This window comes from Oncorhynchus gorbuscha, linkage group LG20 (genome assembly GCF_021184085.1).
Source record: "Oncorhynchus gorbuscha isolate QuinsamMale2020 ecotype Even-year linkage group LG20, OgorEven_v1.0, whole genome shotgun sequence".
Lineage (NCBI taxonomy): Eukaryota > Metazoa > Chordata > Actinopteri > Salmoniformes > Salmonidae > Oncorhynchus > Oncorhynchus gorbuscha.
The window spans coordinates 17767765-17792952 of NC_060192.1; the positions used below are offsets into that span (position 1 = coordinate 17767765).

The 25188-nt window shown below is 46.0% G+C and overlaps 1 protein-coding gene across 1 annotated transcript in view; it reads right to left on the bottom strand.

The window, feature by feature from the left end:
* The window catches only part of LOC124007025 (astrotactin-2-like), a 528751-nt gene that overhangs the window by 433751 nt on the left and 69812 nt on the right, over positions 1-25188 (bottom strand). The window lies entirely within an intron of this gene.

Genomic DNA, 25188 nt, shown 5'->3' on the forward strand with positions numbered 1-25188 from the left:
GTGTGTGTGTGTTTGTAAACAAGTGTGTGCACTTATGTGTGTGTTTATCTGTGTCTGTGAGAGGAACATGCATCTGTGGCGAAAGTGAAGTGAAAGTTCAGCGGTGACCCAGAAGTCTGTGGTAAGTTTTCATTAACATTCCAGTGAAGAGCTTGCTCTCTCTTAAGGTCAAGACTCGGCTGCCCCCCTAGAGGTATCAACAGACAGTGGATAGCTTAGACTTTGCTTGCATGCCGCTTATGTGTATACATAATTCAAATGAGTAGTGTACTAAACACATGGGGATAAGACAACGGGTGTCATTCCGTCCGTTAACCGTCACCTAGGATTCCATTTTATTGTCACTAGCACTGGAGAAAACGTTGCCTCACTGCGCTCTCCGCAAATCATCAAAAGTCCTGTAAACCTAATGAATACTAATGAATACTAATGAATACTAATGAATACATGAGCGTGAACATGCCATTGGCATCAGCGTAAAGAGCTGCGACACCAAAACAATTGAAAAGGGAAAGAAGGCAGCGTGAAAGGAATCCAAAAAGACCAGCCGCAACCTTGAAAGATTTTAACAAAGCCAAGCGAGATTAGATTTAGTGGGCAGGTTGGTGGGAGAAATAAAAGCAGGGAGGAAAAAAAGCCAAGTTGGCCAGATAGGGATCAAAGCACAGGACTGTGATGCTATCGACTACTGGGGCTATGTGGTCGCTGGGTACTGAGACAGCCTCTGGGAGCTATGTGCTTGATACAGTATTTGTCAGGGGTGGGTGACAAGGGCAGTGACAGGGGGATGGGAGCTGCTCCCAGACCAGTGGCAGGTACAGAATGAGGGATGGCTTTCAGTGGCGCTGGTCATTAACTTACTGACTCTGGGTCAGTGGACACGGCAGGAGAGGAGTACTCTGTGAGCTGCCCTCATCACTACCACTGCCCTTCCAGTACAGGGCACACACATACATCAGGATCGCTAGGGCTTGAAGGACAGGGGTAGAAGTAGAGTGACTTGATATGGCACAGTATGGGATGCTCTCTGATACCACACTAAAGAGTCCAGATTCTTTGACAGATTTGTGGACAAGTCCTTAATTTTCTATTCCTTTGTGCTATCGCTGTATCAGAACTTCATTAACATGGGCAGTATGATCATCTACCATGAACACTAAAACAGCCATATAGAGGATGAGCTGGAGGACATGCTAACCACTGTATTATTGTACAGGGATCTACATTTTTGGCTCCTCATAGGACAATCAGGTGGGAAACTTTTCAAAAGCCTCCAGAAAGTCCGCTTTCAGCATCTTTCCCTCTCATAAATGGTTGCTGACTGTGCAATAGTAGGATTAAAGTTAGTAGGCTGTGAAATTTCAAGCACATTGCTGTGTTTAATCTGCAGCTTCTCATATTTGGAGATTTGGCTATTGAGCTTGAAAGAGGATGTTCTCAGGTCTAACAAAGAGGTGGCACTCAACAGAGGCAGCCATTTAAACGAATAGAGGGGGACAGATATAACAGAGCCGTTTTGGCTGGTAATCACTTGGGTGGACACTGTACAAAGACAAAAGCATGCCATGAGTGTTGTTATTGGGCAAACATTGAGACGTTAGCAGGATACAGAGGCTGTTGTGTGTGTGTGTGTGTGTGTGTGTGTGTGTGTGTGTGTGTGTGTGTGTGTGTGTGTGTGTGTGTGTGTGTGTGTGTGTGTGTGTGTGTGTGTGTGTGTGTGTGTGTGTGTGTGTGTGTGTGTGTGTGTGTGTGTGTGTGTGTGTGTGTGTGTGTGTGCGTGTGTGTGCGTGTGTGTGTGTGTGTGTGTGTGTGTGTGTGTGTATGTGTGTATGTGTGTGTGTGTTGGTTAGTTTGCATGCCTGTGTGTGGGAAGACGAGGTTGAAGCATGTAAGCTCCCAGCAAGGGTGTCAGGGATGGAATGTCTACCCAGCGGAGAGAAAGGACAACCCTGAGGTGCGTCATTGCAGCCATTACACAAGCCCCTGAGAGCAGGGGAGAAGCATGGCTTACTTTACACAAAGAGAATGAGAAAGAGAACGGTTGAACCATTAGAGCTCTCTTCTCTAGAGTGAGGCGAATGCCGTATCGCATCAATACCGACCAAGGTACCAATAGTTACCAAGGTTACAGTAAAACCTATAGCAAAACATTTTAAAAAAAAGGCAAACTGTTTTTAGAGTAACATCCTTTTCCAGTTTACCCACTCGTGATCACATTAAGCTTGCAGAACAGAGTAGACGGGATTGTTTGGAGCTTGCCCAAATCTTTGATAAAGCCTAGTTATTCTAGACTGATGCATCTGAAGGTAGCCCAGATGACCCTGAGTGAAATCTACTGAACACTCAGTATACCACTTATTACCAGGGCTGTACTCAAAGTGGCTCGACGCACAGTACCCAATCACAGTTGCTATGGCCTGTACGTATAGTATATGTAATATTGTATTTCAGCCATTGATTTTCATTTTCGCTCATTTTAGTCCACCATGTTGGGTGTTTTGAAGAGATGACGTTTCTCTAAAATCAACATGCAAGATTTTATTATGAAGGAAGAATGGACAAAATACATGTATTATTATTCTTAACGGCCTTTTCAAATGTAAGCAACCAGTTGTACAAGTTTGTTTCCATTGTTAGAATGAAATTCACACTGTGAAATAACTAAGTATTTCTGAAAATGAGAACTGATTTAATCTCCACCAATATTAGTTTTCCTTTAGATGCCAGTGAACAATCTGTTCCCTCTAAAAATGAACAATGCAACAGTTTATGATAATAGATACAAAGAGTGTTGTCTAGTGAGCTGTGAATAAACCCACTTCTCCCGAGGGTGTGAAATACTGGGATGCAGAATAACACCAAAGCTACTGTGACCGACATGGCTAAAGTCCTCTTTGTCCACACTACCATTAGAAATCCTTGAACACAGCGTTCAGTTAATGTCAGCAGGCTGACCTTTGTTTTGTTAGAATGATGAAATGTGTTGGTTATCATTCATAAATGTGACCTTTACCTTGATCAGTGTTCGTAACGGCAATTGAAATGTTATTTCATACTAGAATAAAAAGAGTGTGGCAGCAACTGAGGAAGCACTCGGTGTTGAAGCTGAGGTGGATTTTGAAGAATGCTTGTGAAGGTTATAACGATTATTCATCTCTCTCTTTAGAAAAATGAATACCGGTAGCACACATGCTGTAAAACAATGTTTTGAATTATCGTTGTAAAGCTGAGGTCACGGTTATAGATACACATAGACGAGACAGATGCACACAGATACAAATGGAGTGAGATACACTAAACAAGCAGATTTTTGTGACCTACACACACACACACACACACACACACACACACACACACACACACACACACACACACACACACACACACACACACACACACACACACACACACACACACACACACACACACACACACACACACACACACACACACACACACACACACACACACACACACACACACACACACACACACACACATATATACGCACACACACGTCCTCCCCAAAGGTCGTTCTCATCAGTTTAAAGGTGATCATAGCTGCATGGAGTCAGTAACCGCGTGGGCTGACAGTGCTGTGACAGTTTGTCAGCTCAGTAACAAGGCTGTGTCGTCTGCTTACCCTGATGAAAGCTGGCACCCTTAAGGCACTATGCTGCTTGTCATTAACCATGTGGCATGGCAAGCCAGCCAGCGAGTCCTCCGATAACGCTGCTGCCTAGCCTAGCGCCTCACCCTGCCATGCCCGTCATAATATTATGGGCAGCTGCACGTTTAATAATTCATAAGCGACAATAATGATAGACTTCCATAACCTTTTAGATTCATCTAAACATATCAGCTCAATATGCAGAGAGGATAGACGACGGTGTCAGTCAGCGCCTCATCAGTACTGTCGGAGCCTGTTACCTGATTCATTACACATATCAAACACATCTCACTGTGTTCAGGTTTTAGACATTTCTAATGTCCACTCTGAACGGCCTCACTTTTCAAACTGAGTATTGAGAGTAAAGTCTACTTTCAACACACGAAAACCTTCCCCACATACTGTATCAGGGAAAATTATGAATACTCTCGTAGAAATACATATTTGATTTGTCACCAAATGGGGGGTTGTCACGACTCCCATTCAGAAAATGCTAATACCTGTTAAGAATTGACCAATTACCATTTCCAAAAGAGTTGACGTGACATATCGGATATTTAGGCAAATACGGCATTTACCGAAAGGCTGCTGTGCCACACTTCCAGTGTTGAAGAGTAGTGAACTACATGTAGTTCAACTAGTGATTTAATTACATTTTGCAGTAGCTTGGCGGTAGTTGAACTGAATTCAAATCTAGGTAGTGTTTTCAGTAGTTTACTTAATTACTTTTTCTGCCATGTAGTGGTGTAGCTAACTACTGGCACTACACACTATGAGTATGGTTTGGGTTAAATAGTGTTACTGTAGGTTCTGACCAAGCAGAGTAAAACCTCACGGATGACTAGAAAAAGCTCAAATCAAGTTTATTCACCCACTGGGTCATACAGCTGCAAAGACAAAAACATGTTTACACAAGTACCTATAACTATACCCTCGTACCAGGTGGAGTCAACTCCTTGCACATCTAGACAGCCAGTACATCTCTGTTGCTAGTCAGGAACTGAATTGGTTCCTCTCACTGGTGTAGTCATGGCCCTGCCTCATGCTAGAACCTTCGTGGGTGTGGAAGTATATTTGTTTGTGGGATAGGATTGTTCCTTCTCACTTCATCTGACCTGAACTCGGGACAAATTCCTTGCTCCTCCCAAACCCACGACTGTCCTTCTTTATCAGTGACTGAAACCAGACTGTTCCCCTTTGCCTCCCTCCTTAGGAGCCATGAGAATTAACAATAACATGTTGACAGAATGTAAACCTTCTGCACTCCCCCTTCCTCACTCAATAACTTTCCATACACCTAGTTCTTATCCATCCTCCATTATTGACCCCACCATATACATTCCTTACATATGTAAAGTAATCGATACGTTTTAGTATGGTACATGAATGAGTATATTTCAAGCTAGAACCCAACAGTAGGCAATCATTTCCTTTCTTTTTCAGCATCAGACCTGCCTAATTCTCACTTAATACATCGTTGATGTGTTTAATAGGCTAAATGACACATTCTGTTAACATATGACCCCAGATTGACCTGTTCTTGCAATTTATAGTCTATGACATTTCAGATTTACAGATGATCATGTTTCACAAAGTAGTTTGGATGAACTAAATTACTTTTTCAAAGTGTTGGGTTCTGAGAATGTGAAATATACTTATTCACGTCACTGAGGGAGAGAGGGTCATGTATAACGTTTACATTATGTCAGGATAATGATATTGTTAGCCATCAGGGATCCTATGGGAGGGATCCTCTGGGAGGAGAAGAGACACAGTCTGGTACCAGGCACCATGACAGTCGTGAGTTGGGCAGGGAAGCGATCACATGTGGCCGGCATTGATAAGGGGAGAGAGCCATGGATTAGGCAACAAGGGGGTTGAGGTCAGGTCACCTTACGGAAGAAGGAACAGTCTATTACCCCATCACTTCGTCTTCCTGTCGAAGCATAAAAGATGTAAGGATTGGAGAGAAGGAGGAGTGCATCTAAATTGGAGAATATATACTTTTTTTTGATGGAAACATGTTTTGTCAAATGCAGCTGTATTGATCCTCTGAGAAAAATTAAACTTTGTTAGGCTTTCATAGTGTCTGTTGAGTTTTTTACTCTGAGAATTAGAACCGAACAAAATAAACATTAGTTAAGTAAACTATTTTTTATTTTTTCATAGGGTTAGCTTTAGTGTAGCTTAACTTATTTCAGTGTGAAGTAATTGGTAGCTTGAGTAGCTTCCCCAACACTGTGCACTTCCCATTGAAATTAAACACTTAACAACTTAAAGCCACCCCAATGTCTTTATAACACTCCCTAATGAAATAGTTGGCATTCGTGGACGTAAAGGCCATTAAACATGCATACAATTAAAATGCATAGTGAGGAGAAGGAGCATGCTTCAAGGCATTGAAATGTGCTAAATTCCGGCGGCACAGTTGGATCCTAACATCCTGCCATGCCATCTATGTGAAGATAGAGATCATATTCTCCCAGTCAGGACTGAACAGCTAATAATGTCAACCAGGGGAGAGAGAGTGAGAGATAGAGATCATATTCTCCCAGTCACGACTGAACAGCTAATCATGTCAACCAGGGGGGAGAGAGAGAGAGAGAGATCATATTCTCCCAGTCAGGACTGAACAGCTAATAATGTCAACCAGGGGGGAGAGAGTGAGAGAGAGAGCGAGAGAGAGATCATATTCTCCCAGTCAGGACTGAACAGCTAATAATGTCAACCAGGGGGGAGAGAGTGAGAGAGAGAGTGAGAGAGAGAGATCACATTCTCCCAGTCAGGACTGAACAGCTAATAATGTCAACCAGGGGAGAGTGAGTGAGAGAGAGAGAGAGAGAGAGAGAGAGAGAGAGAGAGAGAGAGAGAGAGATCATATTCTCCCAGTCAGGACTGAACAGCTAATAATGTCAACCAGGGGGGAGAGAGTGAGAGAGAGAGAGAGAGATCATATTCTCCCAGTCAGGACTGAACAGCTAATAATGTCAACCAGGGGAGAGAGAGTGAGAGATAGAGATCATATTCTCCCAGTCACGACTGAACAGCTAATCATGTCAACCAGGGGGGAGAGAGAGAGAGAGAGATCATATTCTCCCAGTCAGGACTGAACAGCTAATAATGTCAACCAGGGGGGAGAGAGTGAGAGAGAGAGCGAGAGAGAGATCATATTCTCCCAGTCAGGACTGAACAGCTAATAATGTCAACCAGGGGGGAGAGAGTGAGAGAGAGAGTGAGAGAGAGAGAGATCACATTCTCCCAGTCAGGACTGAACAGCTAATAATGTCAACCAGGGGAGAGAGAGTGAGAGAGAGAGAGAGAGAGAGAGAGAGAGAGAGAGAGAGAGAGAGAGAGAGAGAGAGAGAGAGAGAGAGATCATATTCTCCCAGTCAGGACTGAACAGCTAATAATGTCAACCAGGGGGGAGAGAGTGAGAGAGAGAGAGAGAGATCATATTCTCCCAGTCAGGACTGAACAGCTAATAATGTCAACCAGGGTGAGAGAGTGAGAGAGAGAGAGAGAGAGATCATATTCTCCCAGTCAGGACTGAACAGCTAATAATGTCAACCAGGGGGGAGAGAGTGAGAGAGAGAGAGAGAGAGATCACATTCTCCCAGTCAGGACTGAACAGCTAATAATGTCAACCAGGGGAGAGAGAGTGAGAGAGAGAGAGAGAGAGATCATATTCTCCCAGTCAGGACTGAACAGCTAATAATGTCAACCAGGGGGGAGAGAGTGAGAGAGAGAGAGAGAGAGATCATATTCTCCCAGTCAGGACTGAACAGCTAATAATGTCAACCAGGGGGGAGAGAGTGAGAGAGAGAGTGAGAGAGAGAGAGATCACATTCTCCCAGTCAGGACTGAACAGCTAATAATGTCAACCAGGGGAGAGAGAGTGAGAGAGAGAGATCATATTCTCCCATTCAGGACTGAACAGCTAATAATGTCAACCAGGGGGGAGAGAGTGAGAGAGAGAGATCATATTCTCCCAGTCAGGACTGAACAGCTAATAATGTCAACCAGGGGAGAGAGAGTGAGAGATAGAGATCATATTCTCCCAGTCAGGACTGAACAGCTAATAATGTCAACCAGGGGGGAGAGAGTGAGAGAGAGAGAGAGAGAGAGATCATATTCTCCCAGTCAGGACTGAACAGCTAATAATGTCAACCAGGGTGGAGAGAGTGAGAGAGAGAGCGAGAGAGAGAGAGAGAGAGAGAGAGAGAGAGAGAGAGAGAGAGAGAGAGAGAGAGAGAGAGAGAGAGAGAGAGAGAGAGAGAGAGAGAGAGAGAGAGAGAGAGAGAGAGAGAGAGAGAGAGATCATGGGCATGAGAGAGGCCATCAATGTCATATTCAGTTCCTGGCCAGTCATCATTAATTAAGGGTCAGGAGACAAGCAGCAAATACAAAGATTCATGGAGGTAAAATAACAATGGGCTTGATGTTATTGTATTGTGGTCAAGTAAGCTAGTTGAAAGAGCAATCATTTGATATGTGCAAGATACATCTACAGCACAGGCAAATAGAATCAGGATGAATACAATATACCATAAAATGATATTATATGACAGAGTAATATTCCCCTATATGACATGAACATATGACATGGGCATTGCACAAAGGCAGTCAAAATTACCCTCTGTCTCCCAGACATAAAGATCTGTCACCAGGTGTCTCTCCCTGTCAGTGGGGTCCTTCTGCTGTGACAGCTGCCTCTGCACTGCCTGCTGCACTGCTCAACACAGTCAGCACAGCGGTCTCCAATTTTGACGACTCATCACTTCCTAGTGGAAGACCTGGTCGTGACCTCTGTACCACCCGCACACCATTGCCATCTGCCATCTCCACAGATTAATTTTTAAAGCTGCTTGACCCTAATCATCTTTAGTAATGTACTGCTGCATTACCGTTGCAACACCGACAGTGGGATTTCTCCAAGATATAATTATGCTGAAATATGTCTGCCCTATGCCACAGAATGTTTTTTCGGGCTCTGCTGCTAATTGCTGATGAGGTACAAATGACAGCGATCACTTCAAATAGAAAACAGGAGATCCCGTGGGATAATTGGATTCTACCAGTGTCTAGGACTTCCCCTGGGGCTAGGGTCCGGTGAGAATAAGTTATTAACAATCAGTTGAGTCAGTGGAACCAAAGGTCCATCTTTACCCCAAAACCCACGCCAACTCAAACTGTGCTCAATCACAGAGCCAGCAGCAAGCATTGCTGGGCAGTGCCCACCGCCTCTAGCAGGAACCAAACACATTTCAGACTCTACTTATAAAAAGGTTCACTCCATCAGGGACCATCTGATTTATGGTATAAAATAGGTGCTTTATGACGTAACCTAGGTAACAAGAGCTTTACAGAGGACGTCAGCGATAGGGACATACAGATGAACTCAGGTTTATGGCCTTGCTGTATAAAACTGGACGAGATAATGCAAATTATAGGATAATATATTCATACAAATAAAACCTACTGTAGATCTTTTTTTGATAGTTTACAACCATGTTACAACAGATCCTGGTTCTTTTCCCATTCATATAATACACACTAAAACATAGAAGTAGACAAGTGCATAGAGACCCAGGAATTATAGAACAGAGGGGGTGTTATTTTTATGGTAGAACTGACTGACCTTTAGGAGCACACACAGTATAAGTCAACTAATAGTGGCCTGCTGTCTACCGCTGCTGACATGCTGCATTGAGCCCTATGTATCTCTCTCCTCTATAGAGCACACAAACTCCTCCTAAGCCATCTCTCTGTCTCTCGCCCAGCAGCCCAAGGTCACCTCTGTTTTACATCCAATAATAAGCCCCAGCACCTTAACAACGCTGTAAAACCCAAAGTGCCCCCAAATTAAGGGATTTAATACACAATTGAGTAGTGATATCATTTGGTTTCAACCAAAAACCCTATTCTTACAAGGAAATTGAGTTTCATTACCCAAAACAATGCCACTCTAATTTATGTGAGGATCTATAAATGGTGTGTCTCATGCTATTTGGGATTAGGGAGGCAGCCAGCCAAAAAGGGCCTAATGTATTTAAAGTGACACATTAACAGGATAAACAGTCCCCTTATCTGCAAAGTACATAGACTCTTTTTTTAAATACTCCAATCCCATTAAAGGGACCATTCTCCAAATTATTGCACCATCTTCTGCTCTCACGTTCCGGCCGTCGGCCCTCCTGCCAAAGAGTGAAGCCGGGGGTAATCATACACACATTAAGATGAACTTATCCATTGTTCTGGATTCTCCCCAATGAGACCTCGGTCAAATGTCTCTTCCTGTTCTGATCTTGTAGAGGTGGACGGATGAAATCTATTGGCAGGGATGGTGTAGTGTACTCACAAAGCCCAAGTGAGCAGGAGGACCCTGCAGTTAATGCCTATACTGCTAGCTGGCCAGAATGTGTTGTGTATTGTACAAGCCAGACTCATATACTGTAAGTGGTGTTACTGATAGTTATGTGTAAGATGATTCACCAACATGGGAGCATATGCTTCCCACCTCACTTAGAGATCTCAGAAACAGAAAAGGTGTAAGAACCTGTATTTTCTGTCGAAGACAATGGTGTGTGCCCTTCACCTACTGCCATCATTGTAAATAATAGTTTATTCTTAACTGACCTGCCTAGTTAAACAGAGGTTAAACAAACAAACTTTCAGACATACAGAGAAGCAAAACAAACATGCAGAGAATCAAATAGCGCACGCACGCGCACACACACACACACACACACACACACACACACACACACACACACACACACACACACACACACACACACACACACACACACACACACACACACACACACACACACACACACACACACACACACACACACACACACACACACACACACACACACACACACACACACACACACACACACACATCACATCACATCACATCTCAGCCTTTCGTAATGCACCTGTCATCTTCTCTCCCAGATAGATTCATAAAATTGTTGGATTTCTCATTTCTCTTCTAATTACATTACTGTATGTTAATTCAGAACTTTACTATTGTCTTTTCAATTATGTGATGTAATCAGTTTTGAAAGAAAGAACTCAAGGATATATATCAGCACAAAGGAAAGTGATATCACACAGGATATAGTATGATGAATAAGAAACTCCAAATGTACAGTTCTTCACCAATGGATTATTTACCTGTATCAGAATTGATAAAGCACACATATAGATACATCTATTAGGTATTTTAGCATGCCTTAAACATTTATTGTAGGGTCATTATTCATTATCTTCTGTGTAACATAATGGATATATAGTTCTGTAGATGACGGAAAGAAAAGCTTAACCTTGAGTACACTATTGGAGGTACTCACCATACCATAGTATGGTTTACAGGTATTATGGTTAATATTAATGGTTATAACACTTTGGCAATAGGGGTCAGTTCCACCCCTATGAATACAGTAACAACCCTGATAAAAGAGTTGGCAAGGTCTAATTACACTATTTAAGGTATATAAGACTATAGCCTTTAAAAAACTGTCCTCCTTTAATTATACTACTACTAACATTTATGGCCTAACATTAAATGTTATCAGGTAGCAGCACTACAGTACAAAAATCTGACCTCTGCTCACTATATTGCAAATGCTAAAGGCACGTCATAATCCTATCACCAATCAATTGGGACCAAGTTACTATAAAATGCATCAATGGGCCTTCCTCAGACACCGCCTGTTATAAAGGGCCTGGATGGCAGGAAACTTGGCCCCAGTGATATACTGGGCCGTACGCACTACCCTCTGTAGTGCCCTGCGGTCGGAGGCCGAGCAGTTTCCATACCAGGCAGTGATGCAACCAGTGGTACATCTCTCAATGGTACAGCTGTATAACTTTTTGAGGATCTGAGGACCCATGCGAAATCCTGAGGGGAAATAGACGTTGTCGTGCCCTCTTCACGACTGTCTTGGTGTGTTTGGACCATGATAATTTGTTGGTGATGTGGACACCAAGAAACTTGAAGATCTCAACCTGCTCCACTGCAGCATCGTCGAAGAGAATGGGGGCATGCTCGGTCCTCCTTTTCCTGTAGTCCACAATCATCTCCTTTGTCTTGATCACGTTGAGGGAGTTCGCACAAGCATTTCGCTACACTCGCATTAACATCTGCTAACCATGTGTATGTGACAAATAACATTTGATTTGATTTGATTTGATGTGGAGAGGTTGTTATCCTGGCACCACACTGCCACACTGTCTCTGACCTCCCTATAAGCTGTCTCATCGTTGTTGGTGATCAGGCCTACCACTGTTGTGTCATTAGCAAACTTAATGATGGTGTTGGAGTCGTGCTTGGTCGGGCAGTCATGGGTGAACAGGGACTACAGGAGGGGACTGAGCACGCACCACTGAGGGGCCACTGTGTTGATGATCAGAAGTGGCAGATGTGTTGTTACCCACCCTCACCACCTTTGGGCGGCCCGTCAGATAGTCCAGGATCCAGTTGCAGAGGGAGGTGTGTAGTCTCAGGGTCCTTAGCTTAGTGATGAGCTTTCTGGGCACAATGGTGTTGAACGCTGAGCTGTAGTCAATGAATAGTATACTCACATAGGTGTTCCTTTTGTCCAGGTGGGAAAGGGCAGCGTCGAGTGCAATAGAGATTGCATCATCAGTGGATCTGTTGGGTCGATATGCAAATTGGAGTGGGTCTAGGTTTCTGGGACAATGGTGTTGATGTGAGCCATGACCAGCCTTTCAAAGCCCTTCATAGCTACAGACTTGAGTGCTACGGGTCTGTAGTCATCGATGCAGGTTACCTTGGTGTTCTTGGGCACAGGGACTATGATGGTCTGCTTGAAACATGTTGGTATTACAGACTCAGTCAGGGACAGGTTGAAATCGTCAGTGAAGCCACTTGCCAGTTGGTCAGCGCATGCTCGGAGTACACGTCCTGGTAATCGGTCTGCCCAGCGGCCTTGTGAACGTTGACCATTTTAAAGGTCTTACTCACAATGACTACGGAGAGTGTGATCACACAGTCGTCCGGAACATCTGATGCTCTCATGCATGCTTCAGTGTTGCTTGCCTTGAAGTAAGCATATAAGTGTTTTACCTCATCTGGTAGGCTAACGACTGTGCTTCCATTTGTAGTCTGTAGTTTGCAAGCCACGCCACGTTTCACGAGCATCGCAGCCGGTGTAGTACAATTCAATCTTAGTCTTGTATTGACACTTTGCCTGTTTTATGGTTCGTCGGAGGGCATAGCGGGATTTCTTATAATCATACAGGTTAGAGTCCGACTCCTTGAAAGCGGAATCTCAGTGCGGATGCTGCCTGTAATCCATGGCTTCTGGCTGGGGTATGTAAGTACGGCACCCCAACCAAATTTCCTGATATCTCTGTCTCATCTTCATATGAATGGCGGGGATTTGGGTCTTGTCGGGTGTCTGAAGTAAATCCTTCGCATCCGACTCGTTAAAGAAAAAATCTTCGTCCAGTACAAGGGGGGTAATCGCCGTCCTGATATCCAGAAGCTCTTTTCGGTCATTAGAGACGGTATCAGAAACATTATGTACAAATTAAGTTACAAATAACGCAAAAAACACACACAATGTGGTAGTAATCAAAGGTACAATTGAAGCATTATTGGAGGGTAGATAGTAATTATCAAAAGTCATTGCGACATTGAAACTGGCTGAATCTATTTTACACCACACTTTTCATTCCATTTCCGGATAAGTCTGTAATTTTTTGGAAACCCCCAGAAGCTGAATTTGATGGTGTTTAGTGCTGAAACTTCCAAAGGACACACTTCCTGTAATTGCAATTTCCAATTTCCATTTGAGGGTATGTTTTTAGGAAACTGAATGTGTGGGATCTTCAATGACTTGAGTGTTGTCCTTCCATAGCAATTAGTTATAAATATTAGAACATGACAACAAGGGAATCAAAGCTCTTTAACATTTTCAAATCTGTTCCGACTGCTTGCTCATGGATCTACAGTAGCAGATTAATGAAAATAAAGACCGCCATTCTACATACTTAGACGTTGTTTTCATGTTGTTACTTTTAAACTTGTTCCTCCAAAGTTTAAATTTGTATTAAATAATTGCACCAAAGGTCTGTATATTTGTCAGGATTTCATTGATATAGTAGATTTAAAACAATTTTACAACTAGTAATAGTATTGTATTTGTGACAGCAATGATGGGATTAATAAGTAAACAAACACTGCATGGTATTATACGTTTTGATAAGAACAAAGTTAAGTAAAAACGTCAGGGTTGCGTATGGAGAAAAAAGTAGTTAACAATCTTGCACCCTAGTTGCGATGTTCATAAAACAATTTCCTGTCCTAGTCAGAACATTTGATGAGTCACTTGTCAAGTATTTGCAGCTAAAGGAATTATCCCCCCGCTGTTCATGTTAACCTTATATCCACAGGAGGCAGCTGAATTCAGAAAGATGTGATTAACATACCAAGCACTCTCAACTAGTTCCACAGACTAAAGAAATGAGTGAGAGCCATTTATCAGACACCACACTACAATGGTCAAAGTGAAGTGTCCTCTAGCTGTAGTCACTAAAACATTGTCCTTGTCCGATTCCAATTCAGCTCGGGAAAGCCCTCTTAAAAGGGACTAAGTACCAATAAATTAACTTTAAGACCTCATGTCATTTTCGCTAGTCAATAAAATTCTATCTGAATATATACTACACTTTCGCTTAGTCATTGACCATTCTCTGGACATAAGTACCTGGGAAATAAGGTAGAGAATACAGAATGACTTCTTTCAGACAGTATGAGCGGTGAGATTATCAGACAGTACCTGTCCTCGAGTGTCAGCCAGTCCAGATATTATACTTTTCCATTAGTAACAGACTACGAGCTGGAAAACGGTGGTCCATCCACTTAGCTCGGTAATGAGATCAGAGGAAGAATTAAAAACAGAATGTTGAAACCTTAATACGATAGTCCATTTAAATTAAAGGGCTGAAATCTTACAGGCTGAGCCTGACAGTCATTTTGAACATTACTTTCTCAAGGACTTTAATAGAGTTTCAGTTCACACAAAGGAAGTCTCCAGACATAAAAGACGAAACTAATCAATTCAATTGAATACTTTCATCTGGCGAGTAAATTTTGTTTGCTGTTTATTGAGTCTTCCGCGAGAGAGCTCCAGTCGACACAGTTCACGGAGCGCATCATTTGCGCTCAACCTTGTAATGGGTCGGGAAATTGTAAAGGTATCGAGAAGTATAATGTAAGCAATGAAAGCTGCGTTATAATGGTTTTGTATCATTTCAGCTGGTAGTTTTGAGAGTAGCACTCGAGCTAAAAACTGGTCCCCTAAAATTGTGCACAATTCTGTACGTCCTTGTCCTTGATCCTCTGTGCTGTGCTGACCTGATCCTGCCTCCCACTTGAACTTGCATGACACATCATTCCACCCGCTAATCAACATTGTCCATTCGTTTGGTTGTTGTAGGCTAGTTGCTGTTGTGGCATGCATTGTCTCCTCAGACTAGTATGGCAAACAAGCAAGTGTAATAATGTCATTATATACAACGGAAAATGTATACTTATTTGTTTCCATTAAATGACTTGCCTAGTTAAATAAAGGTTAAAAGAAAATTGAAATAAATGAATAAATAAATAAAATGTCCTACTTAAAAGTATTGTATTAATTATATCATGTCATGTTTGTCATTTATTATCATGTCTTGTCCCTGTGCTCCCCATTCTGTTCGTTTCCCTCTGCTGGTCTTATTGGGTTCTTTCCCTCTTTCTATCCCTCTCTCTCCCCCTCCCCCTCTCACTCTCTCGCTCTCTCTTCTCTCTATCGTTCCGTTCCTGCTCCCAGCTGTTCCTATTCCCCTAATCATCATTTAGTCTTCCCACACCTGTTCCCGATCCTTTCCCCTGATTAGAGTCCCTATTTATTCCTTTGTGTTCCGTTCCTGTCCCGTCGGTTCCTTGTTTAGTATTCACCATGCTGTGATTGCGTTTCGCCCTGTCCTGTCGTGTTTTTGCTGTGATTGTGTATCGCCCTGCCCTGTCGTGTTTTTTGCCTTCATCAGATGCTGCGTGTGAGCAGGTGTCTCTGTCTACTACGGCCTGCGCCTACCCGAAGCGACCTGCAGTCTGTGGCCGCTTCTCCAGTTATTCCCCTCTACAGACTAGAGGATTTCTGTTATTCCCTGTTTGGACTTAAATAAACTCTGTTTCTGTTAAGTCGCTTTTGGGTCCTCTTTCACCTGCATGACAGAAGGAACCGACCAAGGAATGGACCCAGCGACTTCAGACGCTCGTTACACTGCCGTCGAGATCCAAGGAGCCATGCTCGGCAGACACGAGCAGGAATTGTCTGCTGCTCGCCATGCCGTGGAGAACCTGGCCGCTCAGGTTTCCGACCTCTCTGGACAGTTCCAGAGTCTACGTCTCGTGCCACCTGTTACTTCCTGGCCTGCCGAGCCTCCAGAACCTAGGGTTAATAACCCACCTTGCTACTCCGGGCAGCCCACTGAGTGCCGCTCCTTTCTCACGCAGTGTGAGATTGTGTTCTCTCTCCAACCCAACACATACTCTAGAGAGAGAGCTCGGGTTGCTTACGTCATTTCACTCCTTACTGGCCGGGCTCGAGAATGGGGCACAGCTATCTGGGAGGCAAGGGCTGATTGCTCTAACAAGTTCCAGAACTTTAAAGAGGAGATGATTCGGGTTTTTGACCGTTCAGTTTTTGGTAGGGAGGCTTCTAGGGCCCTGGCTTCCTTATGCCAAGGTGAACGGTCCATAACGGATTATTCTATTGAGTTTCGCACTCTTGCTGCCTCTAGTGAGTGGAACGAGCCGGCGCTGCTCGCTCGTTTTCTGGAGGGACTCCACGCAGTGGTTAAGGATGAGATTCTCTCCCGGGAGGTTCCTTCAGATGTGGACTCTTTGATTGCTCTCGCCATCCGCATAGAACGACGGGTAGATCTTCGTCACCGGGCTCGTGGAAGAGAGCTCGCATCAACGGTGTTTCCCTGCTCCGCATCGCAACCATCTCCCTCCTCTGGCTCAGAGTCTGAGCCCATGCAGCTGGGAGGGATTCGCATCTCGACTAAGGAGAGGGAACGGAGGATCACCAACCGCCTGTGCCTCTATTGCGGAGTTGCTGGACATTTTGTTAATTCATGTCCAGTAAAAGCCAGAGCTCATCTGTAAGCGGAGGGCTACAGGTGAGCGCAACTACTCAAGTCTCTCCATCAAAATCCTGTACTACTTTGTCGGTCCATCTACGCTGGACCGGTTCGGGTGCTACATGTAGTGCCTTGATAGACTCTGGGGCTGAGGGTTGTTTCATGGACGAAGCATGGGTTCGGAAACATGACATTCCTTTCAGAGAGTTAGATAAGCCTACGCCCATGTTCGCCTTAGATGGTAGTCATCTTCCCAGTATCAGATTTGAGACACTACCTTTAACCCTCACAGTATCTGGTAACCACAGTGAGACTATTTCTTTTTTGATTTTTCGTTCACCGTTTACACCTGTTGTTTTGGGTCATCCCTGGCTAGTATGTCATAATCCTTCTATTAATTGGTCTAGTAATTCTATCCTATCCTGGAACGTTTCTTGTCATGTGAAGTGTTTAATGTCTGCCATCCCTCCCGTTTCTTCTGTCCCTACTTCTCAGGAGGAACCTGGCGATTTGACAGGAGTGCCGGAGGAATATCATGATCTGCGCACGGTCTTCAGTCGGTCCCGAGCCAACTCCCTTCCTCCTCACCGGTCGTATGATTGTAGTATTGATCTCCTTCCGGGGACCACTCCTCCTCGAGGTAGACTATACTCTCTGTCGGCTCCCGAACGTAAGGCTCTCGAGGATTATTTGTCTGTGTCTCTTGACGCCGGTACCATAGTGCCTTCTTCTTCTCCGGCCGGGGCGGGGTTCTTTTTTGTTAAGAAGAAGGACGGTACTCTGCGCCCCTGCGTGGATTATCGAGGGCTGAATGACATAACGGTTAAGAATCGTTATCCGCTTCCCCTTATGTCATCAGCCTTCGAGATTCTGCAGGGAGCCAGGTGCTTTACTAAGTTGGACCTTCGTAACGCTTACCATCTCGTGCGCATCAGAGAGGGGGACGAGTGGAAAACGGCGTTTAACACTCCGTTAGGGCATTTTGAGTACCGGGTTCTGCCGTTCGGTCTCGCCAATGCGCCAGCTGTTTTTCAGGCATTAGTTAATGATGTTCTGAGAGACATGCTGAACATTTTTGTTTTTGTCTATCTTGACGATATCCTGATTTTTTCTCCGTCACTCGAGATTCATGTTCAGCACGTTCGACGTGTTCTACAGCGCCTTTTAGAGAATTGTCTCTACGTAAAGGCTGAGAAGTGCTCTTTTCATGTCTCCTCCGTTACTTTTCTCGGTTCCGTTATTTCCGCTGAAGGCATTCAGATGGATTCCGCTAAGGTCCAAGCTGTCAGTGATTGGCCCGTTCCAAGGTCACGTGTCGAGTTGCAGCGCTTTTTAGGTTTCGCTAATTTCTATCGGCGTTTCATTCGTAATTTCGGTCAAGTTGCTGCCCCTCTCACAGCTCTTACTTCTGTCAAGACGTGTTTTAAGTGGTCCGGTTCCGCCCAAGGAGCTTTTGATCTTCTAAAAGAACGTTTTACGTCCGCTCCTATCCTCGTTACTCCTGACGTCACTAGACAATTCATTGTCGAGGTTGACGCTTCAGAGGTAGGCGTGGGAGCCATTCTATCCCAGCGCTTCCAGTCTGACGATAAGGTTCATCCTTGCGCTTATTTTTCTCATCGCCTGTCGCCATCTGAGCGCAACTATGATGTGGGTAACCGTGAACTGCTCGCCATCCGCTTAGCCCTAGGCGAATGGCGACAGTGGTTGGAGGGGGCGACCGTTCCTTTTGTCGTTTGGACAGACCATAAGAACCTTGAGTACATCCGTTCTGCCAAACGACTTAATGCCCGTCAAGCTCGTTGGGCGTTGTTTTTCGCTCGTTTCGAGTTTGTGATTTCTTACCGTCCGGGTAGCAAGAACACCAAGCCTGATGCCTTATCCCGTCTGTTTAGTTCTTCTGTGGCTTCTACTGATCCCGAGGGGATTCTTCCTTATGGGCGTGTTGTCGGGTTAACAGTCTGGGGAATTGAAAGACAGGTTAAGCAAGCACTCACGCACACTGCGTCGCCGCCGCGCTTGTCCTAGTAACCTCCTTTTCGTTCCTGTTTCCACTCGTCTGGCTGTTCTTCAGTGGGCTCACTCTGCCAAGTTAGCTGGTCATCCCGGTGTTCGAGGCACTCTTGCGTCTATTCGCCAGCGCTTTTGGTGGCCGACTCAGGAGCGTGACACGCGCCGTTTCGTGGCTGCTTGTTCGGACTGCGCGCAGACTAAGTCGGGTAACTCTCCTCCTGCCGGTCGTCTCAGACCGCTCCCCATTCCTTCTCGACCATGGTCTCACATTGCCTTAGACTTCATTACCGGTCTGCCTTTGTCTGCGGGGAAGACTGTGATTCTGACGGTTGTCGATAGGTTCTCTAAGGCGGCACATTTCATTCCCCTCGCTAAACTTCCTTCCGCTAAGGAGACGGCACAAATCATTATTGAGAATGTATTCAGAATTCATGGCCTCCCGTTAGACGCCGTTTCAGACAGAGGCCCGCAATTCACGTCACAGTTTTGGAGGGAGTTCTGTCGTTTGATTGGTGCGTCCGTCAGTCTCTCTTCCGGGTTTCATCCCCAGTCTAACGGTCAAGCAGAGAGGGCCAATCAGACGATTGGTCGCATACTACGCAGCCTTTCTTTCAGAAACCCTGCGTCTTGGGCAGAACAGCTCCCCTGGGCAGAATACGCTCACAATTCGCTTCCTTCGTCTGCTACCGGGTTATCTCCGTTTCAGAGTAGTCTGGGTTACCAGCCTCCTCTGTTCTCATCCCAGCTTGCCGAGTCCAGCGTTCCCTCCGCTCAAGCGTTTGTCCAACGTTGTGAGCGCACCTGGAGGAGGGTGAGGTCTGCACTTTGCCGTTACAGGGCACAGACGGTGAGAGCCGCCAATAAACGCAGGATTAAGAGTCCAAGGTATTGTTGCGGCCAGAGAGTGTGGCTTTCCACTCGCAACCTTCCTCTTACGACAGCTTCTCGTAAGTTGACTCCGCGGTTCATTGGTCCGTTCCGTGTCTCCCAGGTCGTCAATCCTGTCGCTGTGCGACTGCTTCTTCCGCGACATCTTCGTCGCGTCCATCCTGTCTTCCATGTCTCCTGTGTTAAGCCCTTTCTTCGCACCCCCGTTCGTCTTCCCTCCCCCCTCCCGTCCTTGTCGAGAGCGCACCTATTTACAAGGTACATAAGATCATGGACATGCGTTCTCGGGGACGGGGTCACCAATACTTAGTGGATTGGGAGGGTTACGGTCCTGAGGAGAGGAGTTGGGTTCCGTCTCGGGACGTGCTGGACCGTTCACTCATCGATGATTTCCTCCGTTGCCGCCAGGATTCCTCCTCGAGTGCGCCAGGAGGCGCTCGGTGAGTGGGGGGTACTGTCATGTTTGTCATTTATTATCATGTCTTGTCCCTGTGCTCCCCATTCTGTTCGTTTCCCTCTGCTGGTCTTATTGGGTTCTTTCCCTCTTTCTATCCCTCTCTCTCCCCTCCCCCTCTCACTCTCTCGCTCTCTCTTCTCTCTATCGTTCCGTTCCTGCTCCCAGCTGTTCCTATTCCCCTAATCATCATTTAGTCTTCCCACACCTGTTCCCGATCCTTTCCCCTGATTAGAGTCCCTATTTATTCCTTTGTGTTCCGTTCCTGTCCCGTCGGTTCCTTGTTTAGTATTCACCATGCTGTGATTGCGTTTCGCCCTGTCCTGTCGTGTTTTTGCTGTGATTGTGTATCGCCCTGCCCTGTCGTGTTTTTTGCCTTCATCAGATGCTGCGTGTGAGCAGGTGTCTCTGTCTACTACGGCCTGCGCCTACCCGAAGCGACCTGCAGTCTGTGGCCGCTTCTCCAGTTATTCCCCTCTACAGACTAGAGGATTTCTGTTATTCCCTGTTTGGACTTAAATAAACTCTGTTTCTGTTAAGTCGCTTTTGGGTCCTCTTTCACCTGCATGACAATATCATATGCATTTACATTTACATTTACATTTAAGTCATTTAGCAGACGCTCTTATCCAGAGCGATTGGTGCATTCACCTTATGACATCCAGTGGAACAGCCATTTTACAATAGTGCATCTAAATCTTTTAAGGGGGGGGGGGTGAGAAGGATTACTTTATCCTATCCTAGGTATTCCTTAAAGAGGTGGGGTTTCAGGTGTCTCCGGAAGGTGGTAATTGACTCCGCTGTCCTGGTGTCGTGAGGGAGTTTGTTCCACCATTGGGGGGGCCAGAGCAGCGAACAGTTTTGACTGGGCTGAGCGGGAACTGTACTTCCTCAGTGGTAGGGAGGCAAGCAGGCCAGAGGTGGATGAACGCAGTGCCCTTGTTTGGGTGTAGGGCCTGATCAGAGCCTGGAGGTACTGAGGTGCCGTTCCCCTCACAGCTCCGTAGGCAAGCACCATGGTCTTGTAGCGGATGCAAGCTTCAACTGGAAGCCAGTGGAGAGAGCGGAGGAGCGGGGTGACGTGAGAGAACTTGGGAAGGTTGAACACCAGACGGGCTGCAGCGTTCTGGATGAGTTGTAGGGTGTTGATGGCACAGGCAGGGAGCCCAGCCAACAGCGAGTTGCAGTAATCCAGACGGGAGATGACAAGTGCCTGGATTAGGACCTGCGCCGCTTCCTGTGTGAGGCAGGGTCATACTCTGCGGATGTTGTAGAGCATGAACCTACAGGAACGGGCCACCGCCTTGATGTTAGTTGAGAACGACAGGGTGTTGTCCAGGATCACGCCAAGGTTCTTAGCGCTCTAGGAGGAGGACACAATGGAGTTGTCAACCGTGATGGCGAGATCATGGAACGGGCAGTCCTTCCCCGGGAGGAAGAGCAGCTTACGTCTTGCCGAGGTTCAGCTTGAGGTGGTGATCCGTCATCCACACTGATATGTCTGCTAGACATGCAGAGATGCGATTCGCCACCTGGTCATCAGAAGGGGGAAAGGAGAAGATTAATTGTGTGTCGTCTGCATAGCAATGATAGGAGAGACCATGTGAGGTTATGACAGAGCCAAGTGACTTGGTGTATAGCGAGAATAGGAGAGGGCCTAGAACAGAGCCCTGGGGGACACCAGTGGTGAGAGTGCGTGGTGAGGAGACAGATTCTCGCCACGCCACCTGGTAGGAGCGACCTGTCAGGTAGGACGCAATCCAAGCGTGGGCCGCGCCGGAGATGCCCAACTTGGAGACGGTGGAGAGGAGGATCTGATGGTTCACAGTATCGAAGGCAGCCGATAGGTCTAGAAGGATGAGAGCAGAGGAGAGAGAGTTAGCTTTAGCAGTGCGGAGCGCCTCCGTGATACAGAGAAGAGCAGTCTCAGTTGAATGACTAGTCTTGAAACCTGACTGATTTGGATCAAGAAGGTCATTCAGAGAGAGATAGCGTGAGAGCTGGCCAAGGATGGCACGTTCAAGAGTTTTGGAGAGAAAAGAAAGAAGGGATACTGGTCTGTAGTTGTTGACATCGGAGGGATCGAGTGTAGGTTTTTTCAGAAGGGGTGCAACTCTCGCTCTCTTGAAGACGGAAGGGACGTAGCCAGCGGTCAGGGATGAGTTGATGAGCGAGGTGAGGTAAGGGAGAAGGTCTCCGGAAATGGTCTGGATAAGAGAGGAGGGGATAGGGTCAAGCGGGCAGGTTGTTGGGCGGCCGGCCGTCACAAGACGCGAGATTTCATCTGGAGAGAGAGGGGAGAAAGAGGTCAGAGCACAGGGTAGAGCAGTGTGAGCAGAACCAGCGGTGTCGTTTGACTTAGCAAACGAGGATCGGATGTCGTCGACCTTCTTTTCTAAATGGTTGACGAAGTCATCTGCAGAGAGGGAGGAGGGGGGGAGGAGTAGGAGGATTCAGGAGGGAGGAGAAGGTGGCAAAGAGCTTCCTAGGGTTAGAGGCAGATGCTTGGAATTTAGAGTGGTAGAAAGTGGCTTTAGCAGCAGAGACAGAAGAGGAAAATGTAGAGAGGAGGGAGTGAAAGGATGCCAGGTCCGCAGGGAGGCGAGTTTTCCTCCATTTCCGCTCGGCTGCCCGGAGCCCTGTTCTGTGAGCTCGCAATGAGTCGTCGAGCCACGGAGCGGGAGGGGAGGACCGAGCCGGCCTGGAGGATAGGGGGCATAGAGAGTCAAAGGATGCAGAGAGGGAGGAGAGGAGGGTTGAGGAGGCAGAATCAGGAGATAGGTTGGAGAAGGTTTGAGCGGAGGGAAGAGATGATAGGATGGAAGAGGAGAGAGTAGCGGGGGAGAGAGAGCGAAGGTTGGGACGGCGCGATACCATCCGAGTAGGGGCAGTGTGGGAAGTGTTGGATGAGAGCGAGAGGGAAAAGGATACAAGGTAGTGGTCGGAGACTTGGAGGGGAGTTGCAATGAGGTTAGTGGAAGAACAGCATCTAGTAAAGATGAGGTCGAGCGTATTGCCTGCCTTGTGAGTAGGGGGAAGGTGAGAGGGTGAGGTCAAAAGAGGAGAGGAGTGGAAAGAAGGAGGCAGAGAGGAATGAGTCAAAGGTAGACGTGGGGAGGTTAAAGTCGCCCAGAACTGTGAGAGGTGAGCCGTCCTCAGGAAAGGAGCTTATCAAGGCATCAAGCTCATTGATGAACTCTCCGAGGGAACCTGGAGGGCGATAAATGATAAGGATGTTAAGCTTGAAAGGGCTGGTAACTGTGACAGCATGGAATTCAAAGGAGGCGATAGACAGATGGGTAAGGGGAGAAAGAGAGAATGACCACTTGGGAGAGATGAGGATCCCGGTGCCACCACCCCGCTGACCAGAAGCTCTCGGGGTGTGCGAGAACACGTGGGCGGACGAAGGAGAGAGCAGCAAGAGTAGCAGTGTTATCTGTGGTGATCCATGTTTCCGTCAGTGCCAAGAAGTCGAGGGACTGGAGGGAGGCATAGGCTGAGATGAACTCTGCCTTGTTGGCCGCAGATCGGCAGTTCCAGAGGCTACCAGAGACCTGGAACTCCACGTGGGTCGTGCGCGCTGGGACCACCAGATTAGGGTGGCCGCTGCCACACGGTGTGGAGCGTTTGTATGGTCTGTGCAGAGAGGAGAGAACAGGGATAGACAGACACATAGTTGACAGGCTACAGAAGAGGCTACGCTAATGCAAAGGAGATTGGAAGGACAAGTGGACTACACGTCTCGAATGTTCAGAAAGTTAAGCTTACGTAGCAAGAATCTTATTGACTAAAATGATTAAAATGATACAGTACTGCTGAAGTAGGCTAGCTGGCAGTGGCTGCGTTGTTGACTTTGTAGGCTAGCTGGCAGTGGCTGCGTTGTTGACTTTATGCCTAGTAATGAATGATTATTCGCTGGAAATCAACAGAACACCTGTGTGAAAAGTTTATAAATACAAAAAGTGGAAACATGGAATTATTTGATTTGGATGGATAGTTGACACAACATAAAAGTAGGCCAATATTTTCTTATCTAAAATGTGGGTGAAAGTTTGCAGTATACATTTCTGGAGTGCGTCAAATCAAATTTGATCAAATGTTGTTTTATTTGTCACATGCTTTGTAAACAGGTGAGGACTAACAGTGAAATGTTTACTCATGGGCCCTTCCCATCAATACAGAGATTTGGATACATAATAACACAAGGAATAAATACACAGTGACTAACAATAACTTGGCTATATACACAGGGTACCAGTACCGAATCTATGTGCAGGGGTACGAGGTACTGGAGGAAGATATGTACAAACACAATGCATTCGGAAAGTATTCAGACCCATGGACTTTTTCCACATTTTGTTACGTTACAGCCTTATTCTAAAATTGATTAGATTGATGAGGAAAAACAACAATCTACAGTTGTGGCCAAAATGTTTGAGAATGACGCAAATAGAAATGTTCACAAAGTCTCCTTCCTCAGGTTGTATGATGGCAATTTGCATATACTGTACTCCAGAATGTAATGAAGAGTGATCAGATGAATTGCAATTAATTGCAAAGTGGCAGCAGGCAGGTGTGAGTGCATCAGCAGGCAGGTGTGAGTGCATCTGCACGCACAGTGAGGCGAAGACTTTTGGAGGATGGCCTGGTGTCAAGAAGGGCAGCAAAGAAGCTACTTCTCTCCAGGAAAAACATCAGGGACAGACTGATATTCTGCAAAAGGTACAGGGATTGGACTGCTGAGGACTGGGGCAAAGTAATTTTCTCTGATGAATCCCCTTTCTGATTGTTTGGGGCATCCGGAAAAAAGCTTGTCAGGAAAAGACAAGGTGAGAGCTACCATCAGTCCTGTGTCATGCCAACAGTAAAGCATCCTGAGACCATTCATGTGTGGGGCTGCTTCTCAGCCAAGGGAGTCGGCTCACTCACAATTTTGCCTAAGAACACAGCCTTGAGTAAAGAATGGTACCAACACATCCTCTGAGAGCAACTT